This window comes from Gymnodraco acuticeps, unplaced genomic scaffold (assembly GCF_902827175.1).
Source record: "Gymnodraco acuticeps unplaced genomic scaffold, fGymAcu1.1, whole genome shotgun sequence".
In the NCBI taxonomy this organism is placed as follows: domain Eukaryota; kingdom Metazoa; phylum Chordata; class Actinopteri; order Perciformes; family Bathydraconidae; genus Gymnodraco; species Gymnodraco acuticeps.
Window position 1 is genome coordinate 492567 of NW_022990026.1, and position 13141 is coordinate 505707.

Consider the following 13141-nt stretch of genomic DNA (forward strand, 5'->3'; position numbering starts at 1 on the left):
GAACCTGTGTCGAGAGCTGGAGTTAAATTAAATCTCAGATTTGCCTTCTTAATAGTTTGGTTGCACTGATTCGCTAGCTGAACAGCCAATCAGAGTGATTTCTTTGAGAAGGGTCTAGCTGCGGCCGCGGACAGTACACGACGGTACACGACACGCCCACCTGACACGACACTACGGTGGCTGAGAAGGGTCTAGCTGCGGCCGCGAAAGTTCTACTTCCAAATATGGTCAGAAGAGAGCACGTCCAACACGTGAGACGCTGACGCAAGGATATTTAAGGAGACATGGAGGTTTACAGACAACAGACAACAAACAATATGGCGCACCGAGTACAGGTAATTAACCAGTGACGTGCGGTGAGGTTCATGGCTGGTGAGGCACTGACTCTTTCAGAGTCAGATTTACAAATATTATATTTTGACCTTAATCGAAATATTCGGTTATTTTCAAAAGCTTTTTTAGTCTGATGCTTCAATTCATTTTAAACAGACCGTTCAACAAAAGGTTACCCACAATCTAAATATTGGATTGTTCTTTCTTAGTAAGAGCCATTTGCATTATAATTGGGGTCTTACCTTGACTTGAAGATGAAGTCCATGCTATCCTTCTGGACAACAATCTCTATTACTTTTTTGTAAAAGTCCTCCTTATCTTCCTCTAGTCTCAAAAGTCTAGTTTGTTGTTTGCGTTCCGTCTCTGCGTAGAATAACAGTAGCAACAAGAACCTGTGGGCTCACTTGCGCCCCCTTCAGTGCGGCAGAGGTTATGGCTACCTCCCCTGGTGCTTTTTTCATTGCCGTTGTATGATGAGACCAGCGAGCCTAAATATCATATATACGTGAAAGAAGTTATTTAGAGACTATGGATGGCGAGGATAAATGTAATAAAGGGATCTACAAACATTACATTGGTGACATACAGTGAGATGGTGCAGGCATGCGCTTAGGGTCCGCTTTCCAGACTGTTTCCAGTTTCTGTGGGGTGACGCATTCTGAGGTGAGGCAGAGCTCATCTGTGCCTCACCTCACCACACAGTAACTGGCTCACAAAATAAGTGCCCGCGCTAAATTAGTGCCCGCGCTCCAGCCAGTTACTGTGGGCTTACGTGAGGCAGAGCTCGTCCCTGCCTCACTTCTCTCATCGCGCCCCGTAGTTGTAGCGGAGCTCGGCACATTTGCTGATTTTGACTATAAAAAGCGATTGGAATCAAACATAAATCACATTTACAAAACAGATCAGTGGAGACATTTTATTATTTTTACTATTTAGTTTTTCTTTAGTTGTTTTTCCGTTACATTGGAGTATGGCAGGTGAGGCTCTGCCTGACTGCACGTCGCTGTAATTAACGTATTGTGGTTTTAGATATAATTACATACTATTTAGGTTCTCGTTTGTTTGTCGATGTGGCTGTTTAGCGCAGTGTAATTGTGTTTATTTTGCTATATATATATATGGGAATGGGAATGACTGTGGTGTCTTCATGATAATGGTGAGTAAGGATAAGGCCGTGATATGGCACAATTGATTGCTCCTTAACACCTTTCATTTGTAAATACATGCAATAGTGATTCACCACCACTTAGACCTGACAAACATTCTGTTTGAATCCCAATGTTCTCTCACATTATGCACTTGCAAATAAACAGGTGTGCAATAATAAAAGGATTTAAGGAATGTTCACGTATAGGTAGGCCTCTCGTGCATCTTTCTTGTGGCGTTATCACCTCCACATTTTATTGGAGGTGTGTGACTACTTTCTCACTGAGTTATAAGCCATCACGTGTACATTATGTCTTGCATGTGCTAATAAAATTCTAATTACAGTATGCCTGGTATTTTGCCATGGAGGCCAGCTTTGACTTCAGCATTGTAAGTATTAAGGAAATAAGTCACATTAAAATGCTATAACAAACTTAATGAAAATTGATGCTCTTTCTTTAGCATGACATGTCTCTCCTGAGAAGGTGGTGGTGTGTTATCCTGGTGGAAAACTTTGGACTGGAAGGGTATGCTGCAGTGCTACAAAAACATTTGAATTTGTAATTGTATTATCAAGAAGATTTGGGGGGAACACCTGGCTCTAAAATTCAACCTTCTGGTGAAGAAAATGTGTCTTAATTGCAGGTATGGAAAGAGGTTTGCTCACTATAGTGAGGAAGGCAGGGCGACCCAATGTCCCACCTACATTCAGGATCAGTCGTAAAAGGACGCATGCAAGCAGCACCATGGTCAGTGTATCGCTCAACGTATCTCTGACCCTGTGTGCCTGTTTCAGAATGGGTTACTACTCCTAAAACACATACTACATAGAACTTATGGTACATGCAACATTTGTTTTGTGTGGTATTGTGTCATTCTGAATCGAGCCTGGATCATTTTTGGAGGAGTTAAACTGTGCATGTAAAGCACTGTCAAAATAATGGTTGACTGTCTGATGCCCCTGGACACTGATGAGGACCACTCCTATAACAAGAGGCCTTACAGCTTCCTTCCTAAAGAGTCGGTTAGTGAATGGACACATTAAAGTGTACAACCCCTGATGCATGTGATTTTATAATATTACATATGACTTCTTTATACCATCTTGTCTTATCAGTGAGATGGAACTTTGTTCTCATGACCTCGCCAAGAACATGAGTGAGGAAGCGCACCAAAGGCTGAAGGACTTGTGAAAGATTCCGAGGAGTTTTTAAATAGGCTTTAAACTCCTGCAGGTCAATATTTTTTTAAGTTGACCAGCTCTGATTTTCCATATGATGTTCTGTTCAATAAATGTTCATTGAGGAAAATGGTATCAGTGTCTTATTTTATATACATCACAGTGAATGCTGAACTTGCCGGACCATATACTGTAGTTGAAAGTACACAATGAAACACTGGCTTGCTTGTATCAAATCAATACAATTCCCACATGCCCTACCCCGGAACCTGCGGTCTTCAGACTCTGGCCCCCCGCACCAACCTGCGATCCTTCGGGGACAGAGCCTTCAGTATGGCAGCCCCCACTCTCTGGAACGCTCTCCCTGCGGAGATCTGCAATATCCCCACGCTTGACGCCTTCAAAAGGGCCCTCAAGTCCCATCTGTCTGCCAAGGCCTTTGGCCCCAAATCTATTTGTTGTTTTGTTCTTCTTTTTAAAGCGACCTTGGGTCTCATGAAAGGCGCTATATATATCTTATTAATACATCATTGGAACGGTACCTCCAGTATGCCTACATGACAAGCATTTGTATACAGTAAACATATCTTTGACTTATTGCAAAATTATAAAATGAAATTCACCCCTGCTGTCATTCTGGCTTTCACTGTTCAAATGAGATGTCAACCATCAAAATGGGATAAGGGCTTCCAAGGGGTTCTCAAACGGATAGGTTATTAATTTATTTGCCTAATAGTTGCTTAAAATGCTACAATAACATGCCATGTACGGTCTCTCAGCCATCATAGGCGGCGTAGTAGGGGGCGTGTCGTGTAGTGTCGTCAATTCGCTTTTCATCTGCCATGCCTCTCAGCCACCGTAGTGTCGTGTCAGGTGGGCGTGTCGTGTACCGTCGTGTACTGTCCGCGGCCGCAGCTAGACCATATTGATTTATTTGGTCGACTGCCGGTTTTCGGCCGAAAAGGCGTCGGGTCGGCTGAAAAGACCCAACGGTGCGGGACACACCAATCCGAGTAGGGCGTGTCGACGTTCATCGTCGGCCTGATGCCCACCAACGCCAATAATCGGGTTGGTGTGTCCGTACCTTTACAGATACATTTCTCTGTTGATGTCACAATACATTCTGTGAGAGGGCCCTTCCCAAGGCCAGTAAGATCGGTGTGATGTTGAGGCAAGGAGTGTGTCCACTTGATTATCAGATAGTAACTTGCGAATGTCATGTACTGGAAAATACTTTTTCGGATCTGCAATGCCACATGGACCATCCCAGCTAGAATCTTTTGGTTCTAAAAACATTCTGAGAATGTTACCATTCACTGTTCTAGGAATGTTTTCAGCGGGAAGTTTTCTTTTGGTTCCCAGAATGTTCTTCTGAAAGGTAGGATAACGTTCTCTAAAAACATTCTTAAAATGTTTGGTGATAACTTTCTTAAGCTTATTTTTGATAACCTTCTTAAGATGTTTTTGATAACATTGAACATTATGCCCTACTATTCTTAAAACGTTTTCAGCGGGACGTTTTATTTTGGTTCCCAGAATGTTCTTCTGAAAAGGTAGGACAACGTTCTCTAAAAACATTCTTAAAATGCTTGGTAATAACCTTTTTTAAATGTTTTTGATAACATTGTTAGAACATTATGCCCTACTATTCTTAAAATGTTTTCAGCTGCAAGTTAAAAATGTTTATGTTGCCAGAATGTTATTATTTTAGAGTAGGATCAGGTCCTTTTACCGTTCCGATTTATCAGAAGTCTTCTTTTTTTTTTCGACCAGCAGCTAATACAAGTCACTGTCGGTGTCACATGTACTGGAGGGGACCCAGAATCAGACTCGGAATCAGCTGGTGAAAGTAACATTTGTTTATTAGAAAAGGGGAGCTGGGAGTGGAGGTTGGTTATGGCGGCAGTGGGAAACAGTTGTTCCAGGGTAGAGAGGCCTGGCTGGTCTTGGGAGTGTGGAAGGTCTTGGATTCCTCCTGGGAGAGACATAAAAATGAGTGTGAGGCAAAAGCAGGCAAAGTTGTCAAAGAATATGCTGGCAACAAACCGTTCACGCAACAAACCGTTCACGGCAACAATCTGGCAGGGAATGAGTGCAGGCTGCAGGCTTTCATAGTGTGGATGATGAGCAGGTGTGGTTGATTGGAGATTGCTCCCAGCCGTGTAGAGCAGACCAGCAGGCAGGGGGGGGGGAGCTTTGGAAGGAGCAGCGACAGAGGGAGCCTGCGGAATTCGGCATTTGGAGAAAGCCTCAGAGATGGCAGTCTGCAGCTACCACCTGACACTGTCATCCCAGGAGCAGAGCGGCTGGGCCTTCTTCCCCATGTGTTGGTTGGAGATGAGGCTTTTCCGCTGCTGGACAAGCTGCTGCGTCCATTCCCTGGACGTCTCCTTATGCGTGAAAGGAGGATGTTCAACTACCGCTTCAGCCGGGCCAGGTTGGTGGTTGAATGTGTGTTTGGCATCCTCTCATCTCAGTGGAGAATGTTGAGGCGTGTCATTACCACCAGCCCGGAGGTAGTAGAGTTGTGTGTGAAGGCCGCCTGTGTGTTGCACAACTTCCTCCGCAGGAAGACGATAGGAAGGACATCACGCACACCTATCGCGGAGTCCACGGATTAAGCTCCAGCTACTCCAACCCTGCGTGATGCACCGAGGATAGGCTCCAACAATGCCACACGCAGAGCCATCCAACTGCGGGAGAACTTCTGCTCCTATTTCAATGAGGAGGGTGCAGTGCCATGGCAGCAGAATGTGGTGTAGGGTCACCATGGCTCTTTTAAGAGCCTCCAAACCAGGGTTGCGTTCCAATAGTCCATTTAGCTTAGGAACCTTCCTAACGGAGTGAAATGACCCGGAAGTACGTCACTGGCAGCCATGATAAGTGCCGTTCCAATTCTCCAAATGAAAGGAAAGGAGGTTTCAAACTTCCTTTATAACCTCCTTTAGCTTAGGAACCACTGGACCTCCCTAACTGAAAGGAGAGGAGAAAATGCTGCCCCACAATGCATTGCAGCCGCAGCATTTGCCGTCACTCAACAGTCGGCCGTTCACGGACACAAACGATAATAGGATAAATTATATCATGAAAGTTACGGTGCTTATTAAGCTTTTTAAAACGTATGTGGTAAGTTGCCAAAGTGCTTTGTTTTGAACGTTCATCAGTATTATAATCAAAAAGAGATGAAATGATCAAATAAAGTCAACATTTCACAGTGTTTACTGAGCTGTGTGGAGTTTGTTCAACTTTTAAAAGATGTTTGAATGGTGATATACACAGTGATAGATGGTAAGGACTAACTTTTATAATAAATACATTTGTATTGATTTTAAGATCTTTTCATACAATCATACGTATTGGGATCATTTGTATTAATGTGGACCGGAGGGAGAGGGTGACGAGCATAAGTTTCACTTTCCTTTTTTATTTCAATTCCAACTTTGGTCCTGAAGAATATGTTTCTCTGTTGTCCACGTTCATAAAGCATAAAGCAACAGCATCAGAGCACGGTGCAGAGTCTCTAGATGAGTTTACAGTAGTCCCTCGTTCTTATTAAACATCCATGTTGTATAGAAAACTGTAGTTTCCATAGTTTCCCCACAGCAGCAGACGCACATTCATGACGTCCGCTGGCGCATCATAAACACGTCGGATAGTGAAAGTGCAGTCGGATTCTCTAAAGTACCGCAGTCTCTTCTCCTAAGTCCTTTTGAATTCTCCTATCCACTATCCCTTAACCCCGTGACGTTTCACTCAGAGGTCAAGGAATAGGAGATAGGGTTAGAACTTAGGAGCTGATTTTTGGATAATCGGAACGCAACCCAGCTCTTTTAAGAGCTACCCATATTTTCTTTAAAAAGCAAATATTCCAAATGAGCCATTTAAAAATAAAACATTCCTAATAAACATGTTTCTTGAATTGATATTATGATATGACTAACAACCTTTTTCCTTTAGCCCTGTTTTTACTGATAAACCACTCATAAAAATAGATTTCCGGTATTCTGGATACTAAACCTTGAGTTTATGTTCTAAAACATAATATTTGCATTGTGTATATTATGTTGACGCCGGGCTGTGTCACTTGACTACACTCTCTGCCATTGTGTGCAGTAGCGTGGCGTGGGGGAAAAAATAGGGGAAGCCAATAATACGTCCTTTCTTTTGAGTCGGGGGTGTGGTGGTCAATGTAATAACGTAACCAGATGAGTGATTACAGCACCCGGTATCATTTTACACACATTTGTATCATACAGATGCAGGACTTACACGCGCCTGTTATCTAACCGACAGGTCCGCACGCACTCTCCAGCCCAAACTCTAATAAGCATTCATTCACAAACTAAATCAGGAGACCTTTAACGTAAACGGTACTCTGCCCCCCCCCCCCCTCCCCCTCCCAGTGAGCTGTGGTGTTCCACAAGGAAGCATATTAGGTCCGTTACTGTTCCTAATTTATGTAAACGACATGTCATCAGCATGTGACTGCAACTTGTTCCTGTTCGCGGACGACTCAGCCCTGCTGGTCTCTGACAGGAGCAGATTGCAGGTTTAAAAAACCCTCAGCTCCGAGCTCGGCGATGCATATTGCACCTGGCTCGCCGATAATAAATTATCATTACACCTGGGTAAAACAGAGTCCATTCTCTTCGGTTCGAAACATAATCTCAGCAAATCCGACGACTTCTCAGTTGCAGTGTGTGACATTATTGTCACAAGTAAGAAGGAAATTACATACCTAGGATCTATTCTTGAGGCAAACCTCTCCTGTGACAAAATGGCATTCAATGTAATAAAAAAAGTCAATCAAAGAACTAGATTCCTATACCGGATCTCCTCTCTGGTAAACAAAAACACCCTGAAAACTCTGGCAGGAGCACTCATTCAAGGGTACTATGACTATGCTTGCACGTCATGGTACCATAGCACCTCCAAGGCGCTAAAAATAAAACTTCAAACATCGCAAAATAAACTGGTCAGACTACTGCTTGACCTTTCATCTAGAACCCACCTCACCTCTGCCCACTTTGACAACCTAGGATGGCTTAGAGTAGACGACAGAGTACAGCTACTTGCAATGGGCCTGGTCTACAAGATCCACTACACCTCTATGGTACCCATGTACATGTCAAAATTCTTCCCAAAGGTCAAGAAACCCAGATTTGGCACAAAAAAGGGGGAATACACGTTTCGCAATTATGCCACTGTGAACGCTCTTCCCACAACTGTAAAGGAAAGTAAAACTATACTTACCTTCAAAACCTCTCTTAAAGAGCACCTTCGGGGGAGAGCATTGCAAAACTGGCCCCGGTAATGGTACAAATCTCAACCTGTCGTTCAATGGACAGCTTTCCCCCCCATCTATGTATATATTCGCATTTTAGACTCTGTTACTAACTGTATATCTGTAGACTTGGTATGTCTTAAATGTCCGGTTAGGATGTATTAGAACGAAATCTAAAATGAAAATTGTAAATAAGCAATCTGTATGTAAAAAACCACCTGTATCTAAATTGTAAATAAGCCATCTGTATATCAAATATGTCTTATATGTCTTAAATGATATGTTGAATTGGAAATGGGGGACCCTGATGTAAACAAGACGAAAGTCTTTCTCTGGTCTGCATCCCCTTAACAATTGTATGTTTTGAGCTGTACTGTACTGTACCCAATATACAAGCTGTTAATAAACTTTTCAATCAATCAATCACAAACTAAATCAGGAGACCTTTAATGTTTTACGTCCGATTCGCTCCTTTTTCCCTTGCTGTACACAGCTCCAGTTTGGGCATCGGCCTGTCATCAGATTGTATTTGTTGTTGCTGCTGTAACCCTCCATAATTACACTTGGTTCAGTTGCTTGCTACTTTCTAACGGCGGTGAGAGTGATGCAGTGACGCTATCTATATTCTATCGATTAGATTTATCTAACAGGTACGTTTTCCACTGACCTTATTTCGAGCTATTTTCCAAAATCCTATGGAGAAATCACATTGCTTTTTTGTCGAGGGAAACTGAGCGCAGCTTACTTCCGGGTTTTAGGACCCGGGGATGCGATTTGATTGGCTTGCCTTGGCATAGCCCTGACCAATCACAGGTTGGCAGGGGCATGACGTGAGCCTCATCTGATTGGTCAATCCCTCCATTTTTTTCACCAAGGGAAGCCAATTTCGGCTGGCCTCCTCTCGCAACAGAGAGTGCAATCTACTGTTCCACCATAACATCTAGAGGGGCGCTGTTTCACTCTTTGTAAAATACTCAATGAGAATGGGGGAGAGACGGGCCGGGCTGGCAGCAACACACAACAAAGAATTTCCGAAACTAAACGGAACGAAGTGTTTTTATTTATTTATTAAAATTATAACTACAATCCGAAAAAACAGGGGAAGCCTGGCTTCCCTTGGCCTCCAGGAGAAAACGCCACTGATTGTGTGTAAATAAATTACAATGATTTGAGGGTGCATTGTGGATTTACAGTTTGAAAGTGAGCATAGCCTAGGACAGGGGTACTCAAATACAAATGTTAAAAGGTCCAAACCATTTTTTTCAATAAGACAAAGGTCCGTTTATTATGGTCATTCAAACTTTTAAACAATTGCAACAAGATTCTTAACAAGAGGTTGCAAAAACAAAAATAATCTGTATGCAGCCGTTTTCATTGTTATTGTGTCTGTGCTTGACCCCTCAGAGTCGCAGTGTAAGAGCTGCACAGTTATGAATAAAGGCAGCTGCACCCTCTTTCATTCAGCATTGCCATTATTGCTTTATAAATGTCTTGCCCCCTTGTGTGTCCACTGAGGTTCGTCAGGCCCAACACGTCTTCAACACTGCATTTTTTATTCCACCACAAAGCTGATGAATCAAATCACCAGCCAGTATTTATGTTCTTCTGGTTGCTGTGGAATCTGAGAGGGGGATTTGCTTGATTTGACCTGTTATTTCCTCTTTTTGTTTGCCTTCAACATGGTCTCCATCACTTCAGTCATGCATTCTTTTATACTTCAGTTGTTATCCAGTGGAAAGCCCTTACCTACTGGCCTAGTTAAATCAAAGTGGTTACTTTTTTTTTGGCTGGGCAGTGTAGTTTTAAGGCCCTGACACACCAGGCCGATTTCGGCTGTTTTCGTAAGTCGGGAGACGAAGCGTGTCCTGTCGCCCAAACTCAATTTAGTGTGTCCCGCACCGTCGACCGTGACACGCCTTATTTGGACTGCCTGTCCCGATGCATGGCCGATTCAACATGTTGAATCGGCCATGCATGGACGTCGGCGAGTCCTCTGGTGACGGCTTGGTGTGTCAGGGCCTTAACACACCGTCTTAAGGCCCTGACACACCAAGCCGTCACCGGAGGACTCGCCGACGCCGACTGTTGCGTCGCCGTGTTCTCCTGCGTCTTGGCCATGTGTCGCAACACACCGCAAAGACTTCAGTGCGTGAGTGGCAATAACTCTCCTTACCAGCAGGCGGCGGTAGTGTGTATTCGTCATTCAAAAGAGGCAACAACCGGAAAACAGAGAAGAAGAACAGTCCGTGATATAAACAAACAACAAATAGCGTGTGCGTTCCATTTTCACTCTCGTCCATCGAAAACATGTTTCGTGCGGCACTGGAGCTAGATTTGGGTTCTGCCCGCTCTGTATTAATGTCATGTTGACAGGTTATCATCATGTAGGCGTTGATAAAAGCTCATTCTAATGTTGTGTTATGTGTGTATGAAGGTACGAAATAAAGTTTTGCATTGCCTATCCTGCTATTTGTGTTTATTATTGTAATCACACAGCGATAAGAAACAATAACAATGTGCCTACAGTGTCAGTTGCAGCCCTAGCATTAGTATTGGTTATAGTAACAGCTACAACATTAAAATACTTCTAGGCAGATTGAGGAGGATAATGGGAGAATGAACAGAGGCAGAAACATCCATCTGAATAATAATAACTTTATTTATATCGCACCTTTCATACAGGGGATTGCAGTTCAAAGTGCTTTACATCAGTAAGAAATAAGATATAAAATCAGTGTAAAACAAGCAGCAAGAGCAAAGCATCAAGTGGGATAAAATAATGCAGATATATTATATATATAGTAATCCCAACAGGCCACCTTGGTTTGATTCAGTTTTAGTAGAATATAAAATACATGAATGAATGATGAAATGAGCACATAAAGTGCAGACATACTATAATTATATTGAGGTACTTGAGACTAATCCTGCAACTGTATAGTTCTGCTCCACAACAGTTAGAGAATGAAGAAACCATCACGTATAAAAGGCTACAAGTGAATAGAGGGGCAGAAAACCGGCTTTTACATTTACATTTCAATCTTGAACAATGAACAGCGGTAGACAGTATCTCATTTAGTATCATCATCCTGCGCTTCGCCGGAGGCCTTCGAGTGCTGAGTGTGCTTGGCCTCTCTCCGAGCTGTGCCGGTGTGGTGCAGATGGTGGATTCTGCCAGGGGAGTGTAGGGCTCAGCATCAAAGTGGAAGGACTCCTCGGTGGTGCTGGTCGAGGTTTCACTGCTGGTGCCACCGGGACACACACACACCGGGCGTTCCTTACATTTTAAATAAATTCAGTTAGTTGGATTTAATACCATGACTTCTTAAAACTGTTTACTAAGCATTCATAACAAAACAATACCCTGAAATGTGTGTGCCATTAGTTTGGGGTGTGGTCAAGTGTGAGAGGTACATGTAGACACATTGTGATGCTAAAGACATAATTCTAGAAGATTCAGAACACTACAAAATATAATCAAGACATATTTTATCATGTATTATTATAGGTTAAGATAAAGCGTTATTGATCCCATGGTGAATTTCATAAGCTACCCAGCAGTATATCATGTAATTTCAATGAGCTCCTCCTTTACCAGCTGCAACATTAAGGTGATGAGCACATCAATAATTATAATACAATAATATATATATTATTCTGTTATTATATATATTTATTCGTGTAATATTATATTTTATTATAATGTTATGTTCATTGTGAAGCACTTTGGCAAACCCTCTGTTTTTAAACTGTGCTATATAAATAAAGTGGATTGGATTGGATAGTTATTGTTATATTTAACACTGTAACCACCAAATGAATGAAAATAATGTTTTTGTAAATGAAAGAAGCAAGAAACACTTATTTGTACTCAACAAATAAAATAGTTACCGTGATGGTGAGGTTTGAAGTACTCTCCTTCCTTCTTAGGGCTCTAAAAACTGCAGCCTGGTTATGATCCACTGCTGTCTGCCAGTCCTTTGTGCTCCACAACTACCCGAAGGGGCAAGTCTCCTGTACCGGGTGTACTGGGTTCGCATAGAATCCCAATTCTTCCTCAGCTCTTTCTCTGAAGCACACAAATAAACGATGTAAGCATTGTGGCTAGTTAGCATGTCCAATTCATATCTATATGCAGTGCCAAACTGCACAGCTAGCAACAGCTAGCAACAAGATAACAATAAAACACAAGGTTGAAATAACAAATTACATTTCACGTTAACGTCACTGTACGCTGGCAAACAATAAAAAGCCAACGGTATCTGCTAAAGAGCTCAATTGATGAAAAAGATAATCTTACCCGAGAAACCAAGTTGCGTTTCAATCTCTCGCCAGAGTCCGGTTTTCACTACTCGGTTCGAGTACCAATTTTCTCTGTGATGTCGTACAGAGCTGGCCTCTCCTGGATCAAGGTGATGAGCAGGTCTTCGTTTCCGTCATTCCAGATCACAATAATGAGATGAAAATGAATAGCAGTCTGTGGCTGCAGTCGAATAGTCCATTTAGCTTAGGAACCTTCCTAACCGAGTGAAATGACACTATATAGAAAACTGTAGTTTCCATAGTTTCCCCACAGCACACACGCACACAATGACGTCCGCTGGCGCATCATAAACACGTCGGATAGTGAAAGTGCATTCGGATTCTCTAAAGCAGTGGTTCTCAAAGTGGGGTCCGCGACCCCCCGGGGGTCCGTGGCACTCTGCCAGGGGGTCCGTGAAAAGTTTTCAGATTCATTAATTTAAATTATCATATCATTTTTTTTTTTTTTCAACAAATAATATATATATTTTTTAAATCTAAAATATTTCATAGATTACGTTCAAATCTAACAAATAGATACATTTAAAAATCAAGCGCGTTACCGTGGAAACAACAATAACTGTTACGTCAGTAGAGCGCTGCTGCAAGCATCATAGATATATAACACGGCTAGCATACTACGAAGATGGACAGATTTTTAAAACGACCGGTTACGGCTACAAATGAAGTAAATGAAAAACAGACAGGTCCACAGAAAACTACCGGTATGCTTAGTCCTAACTTACTTTAGTTACTGTACTGCAAAAAACAGACGGCGCTGCGCTCAACACACAGACAGACTCAAAACCATGGACACACTGACACATAAGTTACATAAACAATTTCTAGGCCTAAATTGCATAAGCTACAGTATTGCAACTAAGCAGACAGTTTTC

General features: G+C 42.4%; 1 long non-coding RNA gene across 2 annotated transcripts; it reads left to right on the forward strand.

Moving 5' to 3' along the window:
- The first annotated feature begins 234 nt into the window (after positions 1-234).
- Positions 235-2228, forward strand: LOC117545190. Of its 2 annotated transcripts, XR_004568778.1 has the most exons (4): positions 256-335; positions 1825-1869; positions 1942-2006; positions 2125-2205. It is a non-coding gene; the product is annotated as an uncharacterized LOC117545190 (long non-coding RNA). The 2 variants fall into 2 exon arrangements; XR_004568777.1 differs by having other exon boundaries at positions 235-335; positions 1942-2228.
- The last annotated feature ends 10913 nt before the right edge of the window (positions 2229-13141 follow it).